General features: G+C 40.3%; 1 long non-coding RNA gene across 2 annotated transcripts; it reads right to left on the bottom strand.

Moving 5' to 3' along the window:
* Positions 1-3,847: 3,847 nt before the first annotated feature.
* LOC311437622 lies at positions 3,848-16,807 on the bottom strand. Of its 2 annotated transcripts, none has more exons than XR_014693595.1 (2): positions 15,006-16,807; positions 3,848-8,685 (listed from the first exon to the last, which is right to left on the bottom strand). It is a non-coding gene; the product is annotated as an uncharacterized lncRNA (long non-coding RNA). The 2 variants fall into 2 exon arrangements; XR_014693596.1 differs by having other exon boundaries at positions 3,848-8,673; positions 15,006-15,079.
* Positions 16,808-19,797: the final 2,990 nt, after the last annotated feature.

Raw genomic sequence — 19,797 nt, 5'->3', positions numbered from 1 at the left:
ATTTTGTGCAGCTTCCCAATCATTCGCTCTCCCAGCAACCTCACCACCACTAAAGAACTTCATTGCCATGCCAACTAACCTCAGACGTTAATGGACTTCAACCCATGACAGAGGTTAAACTGAGCGAGTAGCCCACAATACACAGGTGACCTGTGCCTTGAGCAGGAGACTTATTTACACTCAGTGTTGTAATCACCACGGTCTCGATGCTCTCTGCTCCTTGAACCCAGGGTAACCCCTCAACAATCCTGCTCTTGGAGAGATGGGAGAAGTTTGTTCCTTCCTCTCTCCACATTTCTTACCTGCACAGAAACAATTCCAGGTTAGCGGTACTGTTAGTGCGAGTTTTTGCCACGCTTCATGGTGTGTACTCACAGGTGCTCCTGCTGACAGCTCTGCATTTCCCCCACTGAAAAGCTGTGTAGCAGAATGATGAACACAACTGTAAAATATTGACTTTTAAGAAAGACAAAAGGTAGACAAGTCTATTCATAGTGATCCCTGCCATTAAAAACTAACAGCACACCTGATGGCTTTAGCGAGGAGAGCAAACCATTGTGCAGCAGAATTCCCACATGGGGCAACTCTCACCAGTTTGCCTGGTGGCGGTGAAGGGAGAAGACAGAGTACAACCCTCATCTGTGAGTATCCCAGTAACACACACTGAACCCTTAAAGCAGGCTGCCAGACTTCAGCTACACCTACAGAATAATAATAATAAAAGAAACCAATACAGATGAGACATCACACATTCTGGTTCTCTCTAATCATTCGCCACAGTTTGGGCATCCTTAAAAGATAAACAGCCTCGGTTTTTAAAAATACGATCTAGAGGCAGTATGAGCAACGCTCACTTTGTAAATCCCAGTTACTGCAACAGCACCATTCAGCAACAACTACTGAAGAGAAAAAACACACTGCCAACAGAAATGCTAGTGCAACTTACTGATAGTTTGCACTGGACCGTTTTCTATATTTGATGTTAGTAACTCTCTTTACACAAGCCAAACAGATGTTACGGTGCTTAAAGCATTACCAGCACAATCCAGTTTCAAATCTCTGAACGTATTGAATATAACAAGAATCAGCTTTAACATATTTTCTTTCTAAAAGCATTGCATCTTTCTCCCCCGAGGTCAGACTGTTTTGTGATGTTTAACAGCAACATTTTTTTCTAAGCAACAACAAAAAATAGTTCCATTTTACGCATAAAACTTGACATTGAACTGGTTGATTATAACCACCCCGCAGTACATTTAAAATGGTGCTCATACTCTATTTGTGCAGAGCACCACAGAAGTCATTCCAGTTGCTTCCATTAGCGTTTTTGTCACTTTTAGTAAGGCCTTTTAGATTACTTCCACTTATTTTTAAATGGGAAGGAAGACTCAACACATTTAAAGACAGAACCAAAGGTAACAAACAGAGTGAAGCAGAGAACTCCCAATTTATACCCATTGCTCTTTCTGCTTAATAACAAGATGTGAAAGCATAGGGCACACAGCTGGACCTACTGAATGCAGCAAGATCTGGATTTAGCTTTTAGATTCAGTCCAATATACTTCTGGCTTTTCATCTTCACAATTATAAGAATATACGTATTTAATAGAATGTGTTTTATTTTCCTGTACGGTAATTGTCAGCAGCAGCCAAATCTTACTGCTTGTACCATAGAATTATTTAGCTCTACGTATTATAGTGCACAATCACTGAAATTCACTCTAGTTTCTGTTCTGTGAACATTTCTTCACTCCTCCTCCTCCTCCTCCAGTAATATGAACTTGTAAAGGTTTATTCTTCCATTTAATAGCTACCATTTGAATGCAGCATTGTATGATCTATAATACGGAGAGGAGGGAAACGCACCGAAGTTGTAAAAACACATTACCTAGCATCAGTAATAGGGCCACTATGTGAATCCACCCACCCCCCTCACTTCTCACAAGCTAATTAAAAATTGGTTCTGTTTTTCGATGCATGTGGCTCCATGCTGCTTCCTCCCATCCACAGACAGGACAGGAGGTTGTCAGCATGGACAGTTAATGCCCTGCACTTCACGCTTGGCCTCGTTACTGTGCTGTATGTGTGGCACCAAAGGTAAGCAGGGAAAAGAAAGCCAATTGCGGCATTTGTTTTAAAACCAGATGCTTTATTACCTTTGTCCACAAGAATTCATGCTAAGTGTGAATGATCTTCGTAGACACTGAGTTAGGCAATTCACTGTAAGAAAACAAGTCAGGACTCGCCCTGGGAAATTTTGTTTGGATTCCATTATGAATTCTCTTAGAGCGTCACCTGTGTCTTACCGCAGTGGGCAGGTCTCCTCAGTTCCTTGGATTTTGTCACTGCAACTATGATGATACATTTTTGTGCATTCATATAAAGAACAAAATTTAAAATATACATTTTATTTTTAAAAAATTATTAAATATTCTTTAAAGTTTACAACAGAATGTCTTTTGTATTCTTTATAATGAACTACACAACAAGCTATACAGTGAGTATATACATACCCAAAGATGGGTGTGCAAGCATGCACACACACCCACACTATATGCAATAAAAAAATACATAGCATACTTTTTGTCATTTCTCATTACCTATCTTTGATTTGATCTGTCCTTTCTTATTGGTTCTTTATTTTTTTGGTTTTGTTTTTTAAACTTGACCAGCTTACCCATTTCCAGGTAAATTTATACCCCTGTCTGTTTCCTCTTACAAGCAACCTGAAATTATGTACAGTCAATACAGGAAACATTTCAGAAAACGTTGGGGGGGGGGGGGATCATGTTTAGTAACATAACGAAAAACTGTACACCCAAAACCAACTGTTACGTTCAGAATGTGTTATTGGCAATTTTGAAAGAATCTGACTTCTCTTTTTCTGAGGTAGTTGCTCATATTCACGAAGTGTGTAAGAAAACTCAGAAAATTAATACTAAGACACCACATTAGGAACTCCTACTACGTCAGATCAAAACCAGTCTGGTTAGCCAAGTACCTTGTCTGAAGCCTTGTCTAACACTGCCCTGTTCGATACAATTTATTGCACCCTCCAGGTCAAACAGCTTCAGGAGTGAAACTGCCTCTAAATTTGGTGCCTTCTGAACAACACAGACAGACAACTAGAAGTGTTAGGGGTCAACCATGGCCTGAAAGCAGAGAACCAGATTTAGGGGCTGTTGCAGGAAATCTCACAAAGGATAATCCAATCCTTTGGTGAAGTTTCTTCCAACTCCCTTAGGTCACTGGCAGGCTTGTATTCCTTGGAATTTCTTCATCCTGTTAAATGTGCCACTAGATGGTCTCATCAACCATATCTTTCCTTAATCCTTTTTCTGAATTCTGTGAAGATTTTCTACTTCAGTCTTATATTGTAGCAGTGAATTTCACAACTTCATCATGCCATATACATTAAAGAAACCACCCCTTCTTAAATGTATTTCAAACATTTTGCCTTTCAGTTTCATTTATTCACCATTGGCTCTAAATTTCTAAAATGCTAAGTTAACAAATGTTACAAAAGTTTATGGTCAGAGAGCAGCTCTATTTACCTTTACAGCCTAGTTTATTTTCCCACTAAAGCTTTAACCTGGGAAACGCTATTGGTTTTCAGGATCCCATTGTTTCAAAATTGGAAGTCTAGTCTACCTTCCCCAGCAGCCAGCCTAGCTCAGTTGTCTTTGCGTTTTGAACTACATGTTGGCACAGACAGAGGTGTTTCTATTTTAATCAACAACTAGCCCAGCATTTCAGCTGACATCCTCCTATTTTTTTCTGAAATGTACTTAGCACAACCTAGGAATGTCAGGCTTAGCTGATTATACTTGCTGTGTACTATAAAGTACTTTGTGGTGGCACAGCACTGCAGCTACAAAGGAAACCACACTAACAGTAGCACGTAAAAACAAGAACATACAAAAAACATTTTCAAAGAGGCATAAAAACACGGCCCTTACTTTCTGGTATGTTGAAAAAAAAAAAAAAAAAGGCAAAAAATAAAGAATCTATCATTAGCAATTTACCCAGTGATTGCAATTTGAAAGGCTGTTTTTCTGAAACCCAAACAGTTGGCTACATAGGTCATTTTCCCCTAGGCCTTGATTCTTTTATATAGTTTAATTAAATATAGTTTTATTAAAACTATTTCCCCATAGAAATACTGTATGTTATTCTGTTCACTAGAACTTGTGATTTTTTGTTGACCTGGAAGTACACCTTACCTTACATTTCCTCGAACAGACAGAAAGCATTCGCTATGGCAGTGCAAGCTAGAGAGCTACGCAGGGTGCTTAGAAGTCACCTCACAACACGTTTCTTTAGTGATGAAATGGCTGATCTGTTAAAATGACTTCTGCAGAAATGGTTTAGGCAGAACACTTTGTTACGACAGAGGACTTTAACAGAGACTTCCAAGTACTGGTGGTTGAAGGAATAATTTGAAAGGATGGGATCCTTTATCCAGTATAAACCTCCCATGACATTTCCAAGGGACTATTACAGGACATGGTTCAAATCATAGCCAACATAAGAAAATGTAAGTGTATATATCTATAAAAAACTAACTTTTGTACAAAGTACAGCATAAAAAGCAACTGTTAATGTGTATTGCTTATGTATTTATTTTTCCATACTGACAGTGACAAAAGTTTTAGGTGTGAAGCACTTGTCCTGAAGATATTGCAAATTACTAGAGAAATAAAAGAATTTCAGGAACCAGTTTGTGCAAGTCTATTCAGATGCACCTCACCTCCCTGCTGCACAAATGCCTTCCCTTGGCTGTACAGCTGAAGCCCATAGGTCCTCCAGACCTTCCACCCGTACGGTAGCATTTAAACCTGCTGTTCTGCACACAGGGCTGCCCCGTTAATCAGGGACCCGCTCTGCCAAATGCGGCGAGGACGAAATTATTTACATAACTCTGCATCCTATGCAAGACTGGCATCCTACGTGGCGTTGGGAACTTTAGGTTTGGCACTGTGCTAGGAGACCAGTCCCTGCATAGGAGAGAAAAGCAAGTACTGTGACCAGGTAATTCACGTCACAGCCTAGTTAAGAACCTAACCAGCGACTGCATCTGCATCACTCTCTCAGCATTCAGTTCCCCTCATGCAAGCCTGCACACTCCTACACATCTGACCAAGCAGAACCACCACTAGCTGCTTGGCATTCTCCAGAGAGACTAATGCTGCAGGGAATTGTTTTTTCGTCCCTCCCTCCCTCCCCCCCCCTTCTTCTAACACAATTTACCTTGCAAAAATCAGTTGAATTAATCCATTAGCCATTTCTGATACTGTATCTGAGCTTGAATATTAAGCACGCAGGATGCCGAACTCAGCCTCAAAGCTTTCCATTGCTGTTCTTTTGAAAAGCTCACATACATCCACACAGTCCTGAGGTGATGACCAGTGCAGGCATCCCTGCATTTCTACTTGAGCAAGCTAACTGTCCAAGACAACTTAAACTAGAAACAGAAACAAAACCAAAAACAACAAAAACCACACCAAAATCCTACTGGACAATTTTTAGTTTGCTTTCATTTCTGAAGGAACCGAGCCCTCCTCTCCTCTCAAGGGAATTAATCATATTTACAGGCTCAATTAAGATGAAGCATTTGCAAATACTACTGGAAAAGAGCACTTCAGCACGGTGCTCCTGCTAGTGCTTTCTTGGAAACTCTGCTCTCACTCACTTGCCCACACCAGATTGCTTGTGACAGCCAAAGTCACAGAAAGTTTCTTTACCATCCTCAGCACTCAGCACTCCTCCCTCCCCACCAACGGCCTCGGTCTTTGTGACTGCAGTAGCTTAACTTGAAGGTCAGGCTGGCATTAGCTGAGTAGGGAGACTGCACCAGGCTGCAAGTGCAGAAGGGCCATTGGAAAAATTCTTCATGCTACAAGCTCAGCTGCAGGAACGTGACAGGTATGTTAGAAACAGGAGTATTTTGCCCCAGAAGTCAGAGGTGCTTTGATTGTTCTCCTGGTGAGCAGCTGTGTCTTGGTCTTTCAAGAACAGAGATGTCCCTAAACCTCATAGTTGAAATACTCCTAACATTTCCTACAGAAACTGTGAACTCAGACCTGTGCACAACTGAAGGCATCGTGGATTAACAAATGCAAACACAAGAGTACGTAAATTGAATTAATGTGTCATATAATTACCCACTCACTTTCCCTAAACAACTTACCAGCTTGGAAGTACAGCTTGTTGTCATGAAACTTGCTTGATATTTGGTGCTAATAAAAATTGAAGTTTTAAATCTCCTTCCTGTGAAGTCCATGCATTCAAGTTCTTCCCTATTAAACACCTTTTTATTCCTAACTGTGCACCACAGCTGGTTACTGTGACACAGTCCATTCTTCATTATCAAAGTGCTCTTTGAAATACGTGCTCATAGGTTTAAAAGAATTATCATCACATGAAAAATGGGCGTAATTAAAAGCTTACTGCAAATCACACACTTCTAGTTTCTGATGGAATCAAGAGTTAATGTACATTCAATATAAATGTATGTATCATTTTCTCAGAATCAGAATATTCCAATGCAAGCAAAGCTTATTTATTTATTTTTTTAAATGGGTGACATGGTACTCCAGTTTATCCAGTTGAGCAGAGCATTTTTTCCCCTCCCACTGTAAGGTACAATAGAGCAGCATCCCATGAAATACACACTGAGTCCTTGGACAACATATGGTGTTCTTTCAAAAACATGCTCCCAGAACAGAATCAGGGCTGCAGTATGTCCAAAACCCTGTGATTTTGCAGACTGGGGGGGTTGAGTCTTGTGTAAATGGGCAGATCCCTGTCTGCAGCATGCTGCTGTTCAGAAAAGCGGGCAGTCACCAACCCCAGCTACAGCATACAAGGTTGAATGTATGTGTGTAAGTGTTCAGTGCCATTTGGTTTACCTTGTGCCTTTGATCCTGCTTTCCTTCTGTTCTAGCAGCTTTCCTGTCCTCTTCCAAGGTTACAACTGAAATCCCAGCCACTCCCCCCAGATGCTGCACATTCACAGAGCTAATGCAGGACACAGGATGATGAAAACAATTCCAAGGGATACAAACACTGATTTCTCTTACCTCCTCCAACCTTCAGTACCTCCAGCCTCACAGGCAGATCAATCCAGGGAGCAGTGGGGGGTGAATTTATATGCAATTTAAACGTTACCGAAAACTTCTGAGATCTATGACATTTAAAAGAACTCAGCACACCAGAGCCAACACATCATTGGTCCACGTACTCATATGGAGCACAGTGTCCTGCAAGTTAAGGAGTTTCCTTAACATCGGTGCAATCATACAAACCGTAAGGGTGTGCAGTTACACAATCAGATCTAGCACCAAACAGCTGGGTGCTCTGGTGCCTTACACAAGCAGCTCTTGTCAAGCATAAACAGAAATTCGGGACAATATAGTTCTGATTGATGCACGCTTATTTCATTTTAATCTAGTGACCTCTCACTGAAAATTAAAGTTTCCCTGAGAGCTTTATAGCATGAAGTGAAGTGGCAAATTAAATTGAAATTGAGATAATCCCCAGAAATGTGTACACAAGAAAAGCAACTTTAAGTCCAGACACCTTTCAGACTGGTAAGTTCTTACATAAATAAGAAAAAGCAACCTCCTACAATGAAAATATTCTCAAGTCTTTCAATTTATCTGAAGACATCCCAGAATGCACCACACTGTGCCTACATTATCATCTGCAGTGGGGCTACTCAGATCTCTATCAGAGAATCAATTAGTATTGAAATGGGTTACATGAACCAGAAGCACCACGGAATTTCACAGACAGGAGTTAAAAAAAAAAATAAATTCAGGCAGCCATCTGTGCCAGTCTTTTTCAAATCTCCTCTGGCTAGCTTACTGATAGCACACATCACTAGCCTCAACATAATTTCCATTTCAGTATTTCCATATAGCTACATTTGCTTATTTGAAAGCTTAAACAAGATCTCTGTTCAAGGAAGAAAGTTGCTCTGCAACTCTTTTTTTTTTTTAAGGTTTGGGTAAAATTGTTCCTGTGGCAACAATATAATAAGAAATGAAAACCCTGAAGGAATGACATTCAGCATATACAGACACACACAAGGAATTTAAGCCCAGGAATGAAAGTAGATTTGCCAGTAGGCAAGGTTGTGCTGTAGTTTCAGTTATGTCTTCAATACAATTTCTGAAGCAGAGAATATGATGATTCCCCAGGGAAACTGCACAACCACAATGCCTAAGCATATTTAAAGATTATCATTCAGGGCTTTTAAAGCCAACTCTGTTTCCATTAATCCACTGAGCTGCCAGCCCAATCTCACATTGGCAGGCTTGCTCGCTCTTTAACAATAGAGAGCTTATTAAATATTAAGGTCTTAATCTTAAGTATTTCTGTATGACTGAGAAATCCTGAACAGTGCAGAGGAAATAAACATTTTCCAACTAACACAAATATATAAGGGGTGGTATTAGATGAAGGCAAATGTCCCCTCACTAGGGGGAGAACTGAGTAATAAATCCCAGCAGTGTGCAGCCAGCGTGTCCCCACAGTCGCATTCTCCCCTGCTTGTCTAGACACGGGGTTCACGGGCTTACCTCTGAAGGACAAAAGCTTGCTGCTCTCCTGCCTTGAAGCGCCAGCATAGCAATTAGCAGGAGGTTCATGGAAGGGTTCATGCTACTCCTGTGGGAAACACTACAGGTAAAGAGAAAGAACGATGGATGCTTGGATGAAGTTAGTGGGACAAGCAGCATGTTTGATTTCTGCGTACCGTTACAAAAAATGAACCAAAGGTAAAACCTAAAATGTTATCAATATAGCCTGTAACTGCAATACTTAAACTGAGTATATATCCAATAGGAAATTTTCTGAAAAATCATTTTCCACCCAACAGGGAAGAAGGGCATCTAATAAGATGGATTGTTTTTCTCTTGTATTTGCAAGTGGATTGCTTCAGACCTAGCACAGCTCAGGGAAAAGAGAAAACAAAAGGAAAGCTTTCAGCTGAGGTTTTTAGCTTTCCATACTGCTAAGCCACTGCACGGAACCCAGCAGCAAGACAGATGGTCACCAGCAAAACAGGCAGCAGAAAGAAGCCAGGGAGAACCCACAAAGGTGCTGAAACCCCACCGGCCTCTTAGGCAGATCGGCAGAGCTCTGCAGCACAAACTGTCCTGTAACCCCTGAAGCAGCCCCAGGAGCTTGTGACGAGTGTGCCTTGCCCAAGGAACTGAGACCTCCCCCGTACAGACAGCTCCTTTGTCTTCTTTCTCTGCGCCCTTCCCTCCAACCCAAATTTTCCACTGCAGCCAGCTCTGCTCCCTGCTGCACAGCATCACCATTCCCCGGGGGCTGCCAGGCTGAAATCCCTTGGCCTCTCTGACAGCAAGCGGAGGCACGGCACCTTCTCCACAAGCAGAAATACAAACCTGAAGGTCTCTTCCTAGACTCCAGGCAGGTTCAGGTCACAAACAGCAGTCAGACAGGCAACACACTCAATACTTGGGCACTTCCAAACATGACAGAAAGAAGGAGCTTGGCGTTCATGTGTACACATGCAATAGATATCAGTCAAGAGCAAAACACTGTATTTAGGGCTGAGGTGTCTGAGGAACACAGCTACCATTTCATAGAACACGTTCTGCAGGTGCTGCATTGAAGTACGGAGGTACTGGGGGCTAGGAAACACATAAAGCTTCCAAACCTGCGGAAGGGATAATGCAGCACACAGAATTATGTAAGTCATTTTGTACTGCAAGCCAATCCCCTTATTAACAAGGGATTACAACAGTCACAGCATTTGGTATCGTTCACACACATACAACCCGTGTATTAACTCCTATATATGTGAAACCCGGTTGGACGATACACACCTGGACGACACTTTTTTCCCTCCCCCCCCAAGGTTTTTACATATAAGAATATCAACACATCAGATGTAAATTTCCAAAAGTGTCCTGGATTGTCACAGAGCAGGGCCACTCGCCAGAGCCGAGAGGAACGTGGTTTCTTCATTTACCCAGAGCTCACAAATCTTTGCCCTTATGGCAGCAGCCCCTATGACCATGCAGGCTACCAGGGAAACTGGAAGGTCTGAGGAGTGACTAGTCTGAAGCAAACAATATTCAGACTCCTTTGTAAGTCCTACAGTTGTTTCAAGGACTGGCATTTGGGAATAAAATTATCTTCCACTTATCATATCAGTTCTTTTGTGTGTGCACCAGCTTAGCTTGTTTATGCCTTATTTTATACTTGGATATCTATTTTATAGTAAGTCTTTAGAAGAATTCACTATAGGTGCTTACAAGTGCTCCTTTATAAAGGAAACAACAAAAACTGAAACATTGCATCATTTTAATGGACAAAATACTTAAGGTGCAAAATAATTTCAAAGAAAATAATGTGTTACTTACGTAAGCATGGGAAGTAATTATTTTGATAATGTGCAGAACAATCCTTAAGACATTAAATAAAAATAAGCGTTTCAGCTTCCTTCTAAATAAATTCTTTTATAATCTCCTCTCTTGACAGGTAAGCCAAGTTTGGCTTGCCATAAATTCTATGTGCCCTAGCACAAAGCTTGGCAGACCTATCTCATCATAATTTAATTTCTTTCCTTATCCTTCCTAATTCTTAAAGTTTAATTTAACATTGGCAGAAATGAGCTGGAATAGCTCAAATTAAGTGGAGAACAGCCATTATTATGAATGCACATTTTGCCAGCCTCTGTTCCAAATACTCATGGAAATGGAAAGGATTTATTCTCCAAAGCATTGCTGGTCCTCAGACCCAGATCCCACATCTTAGCACCTAATGCACATTTTGACAAACTGTATATGGGACACAATCCACGACAGAGATTCCAAACAAGGGGTGCCTTTTAAGGTGATTCAACACAGCATCGCAGGGTTCCTTGATTTTGTACAAATAATTAGCCTCAGCTTCACTTTCCTGAATAGTTTCTGAAGAGCCTTTTCAATAGCAATGGAAAAGGATTCATTGCAACACAGATAACTCAAAGCAAACCAAACATCCTTCCTCAGGGCGATGCAGGGGCTGCTTGCAAAATACTGCTGATCAGCAGAGCATTGGCCATTTCACAGTCCGACAGCAAGCAAAGTTTTACAGCAAAAAAATTAAAAAAAAAAAAAGCACTAGACAGGGAGATGCCATAAGAGACCTTGGAGGGCTTGCCAAGTGCATCTCACTTTCAGCACTGCTTTTCCTGACCACCTCAATACTAACAAAAATTCAAAAATGTTTTCATGTGCAGCGAGTCATGCCACAGCCCTGCTTCATCAGTGCTTGCAGTCATTCTGGGTGACATCTCCCTGTCGCCACAAGGAAACTGCCCAAATTTAAGCGCCTGACACCTGCACTGTCACACGTTTCTCACTAAGAAAAGCTTTCATTATTTTGAGTTTGTTCTGAAATTAGAAGTAAATTCTTTCAAATGCATCCATTTACTTCCAGAATACCCCCAAATGAGTCACTTGATACTGCCAGTAGAAACTTTAAAAAGGGAAAGAAAAGGGATCATGAAAGCAGCAGCATCAATAAAAAGGGAGCTGTACAACTTCACAGCATAGCTCTGTCCTCAGAAGTGTCCTCCTTTTCATCACAGAGACCACTTTCTGCTCCGCCCTACCAAACAATGGTTTTAAATTTGGTGCAGGAAGGGGGGGAAGTCATTACTATTTCTTTTGATTCCTCCAGTTCTAATTGTGTCAACACAACTGCAGGAGATGAAGCTGGATTATGTTTTCATTCAAGATTCATTAAAATAACTGCAATCAGGCTGCAGCTGCACTGCTAAAAATCTGTTTTAATTATAAGCAACGATAAAAATCCTAGAAAACAAATGGGCTCCAGACACACAAGTCAGTGGCCTGTGGCATCTTTAAGCAGTGATGGTGCCTAAACATGAAGAACGTGAAATGCCAGGAAAAAAAAACAAACATGCCTTCACTTAGAAAGAAAATGGCTTGGAACAGAAAGCTGAGCAGCAGTTTGACTCGGACAGCTCACACACAGACCACGCGGTGACTTTCAAAACAGAGAAGTGCATCTTCTGGAGTGCGTCCACAAGCAGAGCAAGGCTGGCCGTGCAAATGTGATCAACTGCAGATCCTCGTCGCTGTCTTAATCTAAGTAAAATGCAGCAAATGGCAGAAGTACCCAGGCACTGGAAAAAATGTTCCTCCTTTTAACATCTATAACCACTTAATGACTAGGAAAATATTCAGGCCTTTTAAAAACCCAGCTACTGTCTGTAGCCTTCTGCCTTACTGCAGTAGTTAATTGCTCCACCTGATCGCGTGCTGTGCAAATTACTGTTTCCATTTATCCCTTCTAGATTTACTTTCTCCGTATCTACAAGCAAAGCTATTTTCAAAGCTATTCTCCCTTAACCTGTGGTGGAGAGGGGAGGAATTCACCGCTCCTCACGGTATCACTCAATGGCAACGCCATTGATGATTTGGAGGTGGGGTCTAGCTACCAGTGATAGGACAGACAGAAACCTTAGACCCTGTCTGACTCTGTGACCACCTCACATAGAAGAAGTTAATTTTTCCTTTTGTTTCCCCTTCATCCTTTGGCTGCTAGGTCTGTTTAAAGCTGCACGCTCTCTGGAATGCCATCCTCTTCCAGTCTGTAGTGCATCTCCTGCCTCTCTTCTATTCAGGGAAGCCTACCTGTTTTTTCAATACAGTTATTATCCCTAACAACTGAGGGTTCCTGAATAACTTGCCAGAGAGAGAGAGAGAGAGAGAAAGGAGGAGAGAGTGAGGCGGCTTCTCATATACTTGATAAATGAGTTTAATTCTGCGTATGCTTGAAATTCAAATTATACACCAATATGCACACCTGGGAAGGCAGTAAGTATTTACAATAGTCATGTTGTGATCCACAAATTCATTCAGTAACTTAATTCTCAGCCAAAAAACACTGCGTGCAACCATCAGAACAGTACACTTAGTTTTTTACAAATATATTGGCCAAGGGTACAGCATTGACTCTGCCAAAATACTACATATTCCTTGGCTTCAAGAAAGACAAGGCACAGGGAAGATCTTGGGAATGCAGACGCTTGGCTTTTTTATTTTATTTTATTTTTTGCCAAGCGTAGCTCTTTGATGCTCCTATAATAGTTAGAAAAGGAGAAAACATCTCTTCTGAGAGCAGCTGCTTCCCTCCAGTCCCTCTCTCCCATTTTCCTCAAACCTTTGTCAGCACTGTTTCCCTTTCCTGACCCATCAACCACCTTAAGAGATGCAGGCAGAGAAAAGCTCAGTAGCTACTGCCAAGAGGAGATGAAGTCTGATATGAAACTCTGACCTTGCTCAAGCCAAATGTTTAAGCGCTGTATCCGAGCAAACAGGCAAGTACTCACTCTCCTGGGGAAGATATTCTCCCTGTCACTTTATTTACATAATTTTATATCTTATCTCTTTATATAATTTTATATCTTACCTCAAAAGAACAGATAAATCTCGCATAGGAAAAACAAGAACTTTTTAAAACCTTACTATGGATTTCCCTTTTTATCAGGCTCAGTAATCCCAAGTTTTAAAACAAATACTAAAGGTATAGTTTAGCCCTCCATGCTTTAAAATAGTCAATATACTCCTAAAGTGGTCTTTCAAGACATGAGCTCAGCCATTTTCCTCTGTGCAAATGCATCCTCACATCAACAGCAATTTCAAGGTTGATATGAATGAAGTGAGAAGGAATTAGATGGAATTTAAAATCCTGGCACACTGTTCGACACAGAAAGTCCATCTAAACAATTCCAAGCTAACAGCAAAAGCAATTTAATTTTAATAGAAAGTTCTGGGTTAAAAAACATAAGCAGCATGCAAAGACCTGATACAGCAGACAACCATTTAGTGGCTGTAATTTTAAAAGCATCATTGAATAAAACACTTTCTAATGTTAATTCAAAATGATGATAACAGCAAGCTAAATGGACTCCCCAAAAAAAACAACTTCACTGGTTAACTGCATCTACTGTTGCAGCACAAGAGCCAGTATGTTTGTGTAGAGGGGTGCTTGCCACAGGGACTTGAGACAAAAACTATTTCTCTCCTTGGATTTGCAAAACTTGCCTGCAATTACTCCAAACGCCTCCACCTGGTTCACACCAGAAGTGCAAAACAAAGCGACTTGGGCAAGTAGCTGAAGTTATCAGTTGTTTTAACAAAAATAAAATGATTGTTAGCAGTTTTTTCACACCATGACATGAAATAGCAGAGTAAAACCAACACAACTGCTTGTTTTACACAAGCTGCTTGTTTTTCACAGGAACTGAAACAGCAAGTACATGTGAGAGGGAAATCAGCCCAGCTGCTCTGAGCAAAGTGGAGCTTTGCCACCCTCCACTCTGTCTCACTGTAGTAACTGCAGAGACTAGGGAGCCACTGTGGCAAATAAAAAGGCTTAAGTTCCCTCTCCTCCCCTCTCACTGCAGACATACAACACTCTCAGGCACCTTTTACCAAACTTTCACAGCACAAGAGTGCAGATGTTGTTACTGCTGGGCCTTCATCTGCTCATGGTACACAAATGTATCCACTCACAGCCCCCTTTTTTTTTCCTTAGGTTCCAAACTAGCAAAGGGAAACAAAAGGTTACAAGCATGGCAAGAACAGGGGAATAACCAGTAGAAACTTAACTTTTCTCTCCCACAAGGGTTCATCTAAAACTCAGAGGAGAAATATTAAAGACTGGGTGAAAATAGACATAGCAAGTTAAGCAGAGACTGCCCAGTGGCTGTTCACAGTCACGCTCCCATTCTCAATAGCTGCAAGCAATTACAGCACACACCAAAGGCTCTGGCACATGGGGGGAAAACTGCCTGAAACATATCAAAGGGCCTACCCAGACAGTTTCTAAATACAGATTCTAGGGAACAGAAGAGAAAACTAACATTTAGCAAAAATTAGTGATGCCCTTAGATGTTGGATTGTTTTTGGGGGGGATTAAACAAAAGAAAACAACACACTCAGCCTTACCTTTCTGAGCAGGATGAGCAGCAGCAGTAACCAAGTAGCAGGTTCACATATGGAAGGAAACTGGTGAAGGACACCACTACCTTCTGACTTCAACACCCTGCACACTGACCTTTGAGAAAGGTGAGGTGTAGCACTCAAGCAACCCCAGCTGCAATTAATTATGCATATAAGCAGGGTCACCACAGAAGAGCTGAGAGAGCTGGAACATTAGACAGCCCTGCTCCAACATACTGTGCCTGCATGTGCAGGAAAATGCAACCATCCTACGAAGTTTATATCAAGTCACTTACCTCAAAATCACAAAGCATACAGTCTAGTACTGGAGAGTGCATTTTTTTAACCACCGTTGTGCTTAGTAGGTTCAGGTAAATGAAATTAGGAAGGTTAGGAAGTCTCTAGAAAGTCAATGTGCTGCTTATCTACACTGATCACCTTCACATGAGCTTCATTAGCCATCTTCAAAACACACATGTACATCTGGTTAAGTTCTGTTCCCACCTGGGTAGTCACAGAGTTCATAGAAAGGGGGGCAGCTTTTAGCTTATTTTATGTTTTGCCTTTCCACTCTGGAAAATTGCTGAATTTTACCTTATTTAAACTCCACACTCCAAACAATGGGTGGATCAAAATGTGATCAAAATATCATCACCTATGTGCCCCATGAAGGCAATTCACTCATAGCCCTTTGCTCTCCTTTCAGCAGTTTATGTGAAGAATGTAAAATGACTGATTGTTTGTAATTCTGAGCCTTAGATTCCATTCATACGTGTGTTTTGTTTTTTGTTTTGAAAAATTACAGTTTGTAATAATATTCTCATTCCAATGTAATACATTACAGGCACATTTTCAGCTTTTAATCTCAAGTGCTAACACTTATAAGTGATCTTATTTATTTTAGCAATGTTTTGAATGAAGAGTGCTAATCAAATTCTATTCTAGTTATTTTCCATATTAAAGATTTTATTTTTTTCCTAAAGAGAAGATCTATATTCCCCCAACACAGAGTATCAAAATGATTCCCTGGTAGACTACAAAACACCAATTCAGGCTTACTTAATTTGCACTTACTACATAAAAAAGATATCACTGGTGAATGAGATTTCAGGAAAAAGTAAAATAGCTACATTCTGCACCTCCTCAAGCTGCAGAAGTAGAACCCATGTGTTTTGTGCTGCCATTCATTTAACTGAAGTTAAATAGGTGCACTGGATATTAATCAAAACAACGAACTATAAAAGACATACCCCAAATTCAGGAGAGACTGTAATTACAGTTCCTATGGATTTTCATTAACTTTATAGTCTCCACAGAGAAGTATGCACAGAACAACCTCACAGTCCCCAAAATAATCACTACTATTGTATTTTTTTTTTCTCAAGCCCATAAGCAATGTTAAATTGTTACAACTCCATCAAAAATTCTTTATAACTAAGGAGTGGTTCAAGAAGCTGTTCTCCTGTTGTCATACTTCACTCTATCTTGCCTCTTTCTCTCACTCCCACTTAGAAGCTACAAGTAATTCTGAAGTTTGAGACCTACGAACAGCAACGAAAAGAAATTATAAATCAAATACTGGTGCAATTTTACTCGAAGAAGTAGCATCTCACCGTGACACAATCTATACAATTTATTTTCCACAATTCTCTGCTAAAACAATTTTTGCTCACAGAGATTCCATAGTGGCTCTCGTTCTCAAGACAGACACACTTACCACAAGAGACATTTCCTGAGATAACGTGCGATGCTGTTATTCCAGAAGCATGGTCAATGCGATCCTGCAAGCAGATACACTCTTTGCTGTGTTAGTAAGATACTTAGTTGTACACAGATATGGGGAAAAAAATCCTATTAAAATGATGATAATTAACAATAAAAATATGCACAGTGAAGGCCAGCTGCAACACAATCAGCTATTTCTTTTTCTCAACGCATGCAATCAAAATCGTGCAGAAAAATGAATTTACCTTAATTCTGTACAAGTCTAGCCTAAAAAAGTAAAACACGGGGAAACACAAGGATTGGATGTAAGAAAGCTCTGAGATCTTACTCTAATATATGGAAATGTGTTCCTACAACAGAATGAGGTGATAGAGCACAGCTTTTTTTTCTTACTTGTACCTTAGTGATGGAATATTCTGTTGAAATAAACACACTTCCATTTTACTACCTGCTATACCAGGTGTATTTATGCTTTATGTACACTGCTTTAATAGGAACACTAGATATTTCTCCCCAGTCATACCCTTGATTCTTTAAGCCCAACATCTTTGGCCCTAAAAGTACTTCATTCAAGGAGTACTTGCTTCTAAGGAAGAGTGAAATGTCTTTTTTTTTTTTTTTTTCTTTTTTTTTTTTTTTAGCTTTACAGAAAAATGCCTCAATGCACCATAAAGCAGTGCTTTCTGTTCTGTTTGAAACAAGGGAATAAAAGCCACTTGCCTGGCCAGTACCTTGGTTCTTACAGCAGTGCCACAACAGCACTCCCACCCATCATCTGTCCTTCGCTCAGCTTGTCCCCTTGTCAGAGGGAAAGTCATAAAAACTGATGAACCCACTCACATACCCAGCATCTCTCTTGTGTCATCTTTTCAAACGTGTAGTCAGGTGCAACTCTCAAGAGAAGCCTGCCTTCATCATGGATCACTGATGGCACCCGGCTTCTTGCATTCTGTGATATCTGACAAAAGACAATCTGACACTGCCACGCATTGAAAAATTAAGCAAACATAAGACAAATCCATTAGAAGCCAGTTTTCATTCATTCTGGAGCTCAAACACTTTCTGCTACTCACTATATTTTTTGAAAACTTCACCCTGAACAATTATGCCTTCCTTCTTTTGAACTACTATTTTTAAAGCACCAGATCTATTTTGCCCTTTAGAGACAAAAGGTAACATCTTTGACCTTGAGCACCTATATACCACGGATTGCTCAAACTTGCAATGTACTTCTCATCTGGTATTTATTTTTCATGATACAGCAAGGGTTAGTTTGATCTTTTTGACACATAGAGGTATTCATTCTACTCTAAGGATGGAAAAGACACTTCTTCCTAACAGCTGCACTCAAAGACAAACAGAGCAGTTGAACTTCACAGCAAATCACCATGGAATAAAAAACTGATGAAGAAAAACATGACAAATTACAAATATCCTTTCTAGAGAGGAACCAAGCAACTAAAATGAAGTATTTTCTTCTTCCCCAACCCCTCCATGTTTGAAAGCACAACCTCCCAGACAGTACTGGTAACGGATGCCATTTCAGATCACAATCCCCTCCATTTTTAACTGACCTTCTTTTTTGTTGTTTTTATGAGATACTGTGGTTCTGTAGTGTCACTGAAAGTAGAAAAACAGCATAACAGAATTTAATTCTTGTGCCATTCTAGATACTATTGCCAGAGTGACTTCAAATTGCTATTGAACGAACTAGAAAGTTCAAGTTAATTGAACATGAGGATTCACATAGCAAATTATCTTAGTACTAATGGTATGGAAGAAAGAAGCCTGATTAGTAAACCCCGCTGGATACTGCAATGTGAGAACTCGGAGATGCCAGAACTAAATCAGAGAGGTGAAGATCAATAGTTCTTTAATCAATGGTGGATTACAGTGGAATTTATTCTGCTGAAACCAGCAGGGGCAGATAAATCCCCCGCTGAGATTAATTACTGGGAAGGGTGGATGCAAAGAGAGGAGTGCAGTTATCTTTGTGACAACTGTAAGTGGCAAGAAGAACACCAGTGGGAGTACAGAGCTATTGCCTGGATCTCTGCTGGCGACCAACAACACCCTCATCAAATTCCCAGCACCTCCCCTTGGTTCCTTACAAGAAACTACCTTGAAGCCTGTGTATTTCTACAAATACAAAACACATAATCCAAAAAAACAGGACAATTTCAGGAGGGAAATTCTGGCTTTGTTTTTAAACTAATGGATTGTTACAGCTTTTTGGTTAATAAAATAAATAAATCTGTTTTATGGAGGTAAAAGTACCAATGTGTATAGTTAAAGAATGACAGCTTTATTCAGAAAGACATTGGCAACACCTACTTAAGTCAAGGAATTGTCAGAGCTGCTCTGGGGCTCTCTTGGGGCTATCCGTGTAATCCATCATTACATGCATACTTCTCAGTTCCATTGCAGCTTTTGGTGCTAAACACTACAGTTCCCACAAACTAACCACTAATGCATCATGCACTGGTGCTAAATACTGTAAACTAAGAAACTAAGCAAGTTAAGTAGAAGAGAAAAATCACAAAGCATCCTCTCTTGTATGAAGAAAAAAAAAAAAAAGAAAAAAAAAAAAAAGGTTTAGAAACAAAACATGAATCAAAATTACTCCAATTTTGAACTACCTGATGAATTTAGCAAAATGAAGGAAACAAGCAGAGCCAACAACACGGCTTGTCAGTATTTAATCCTCAATAAGCCTGAGGGAAAGATATCTAATTGCTCCCCTACCTGTGCCACCCCCCTCCCTCTTATGTTGATTTACCTTATCAGAAGACAGCAAGCTGCAGAGAGTCCAACAGATATTAGATTTGCTGTAAATATCTGTTTACATACTTTTATTATTAGCAACAGTAGTTTGAGAGGTCTCCATCTTAAACTTTGATCAGATGGTAAGAACTTGTCCATTTTATTTCTTGTAGAAAACAATTTCAATTCCAGTGCCATCCCAGTTGTGTAGGTCTGTTTTCAATGACTGTGAATTCAGGAGCATTATAATAAATTTCTGTGGCTTTTCTTTTCTTTTTTCTGAATGTTATCAGAAACCAACGATCACATC

Source organism: Aythya ferina (assembly GCF_964211825.1).
Source record: "Aythya ferina genome assembly, chromosome: 5".
In the NCBI taxonomy this organism is placed as follows: Eukaryota; Metazoa; Chordata; class Aves; order Anseriformes; family Anatidae; genus Aythya; species Aythya ferina.
This window is presented reverse-complemented; position numbering and strand designations above follow the sequence as displayed.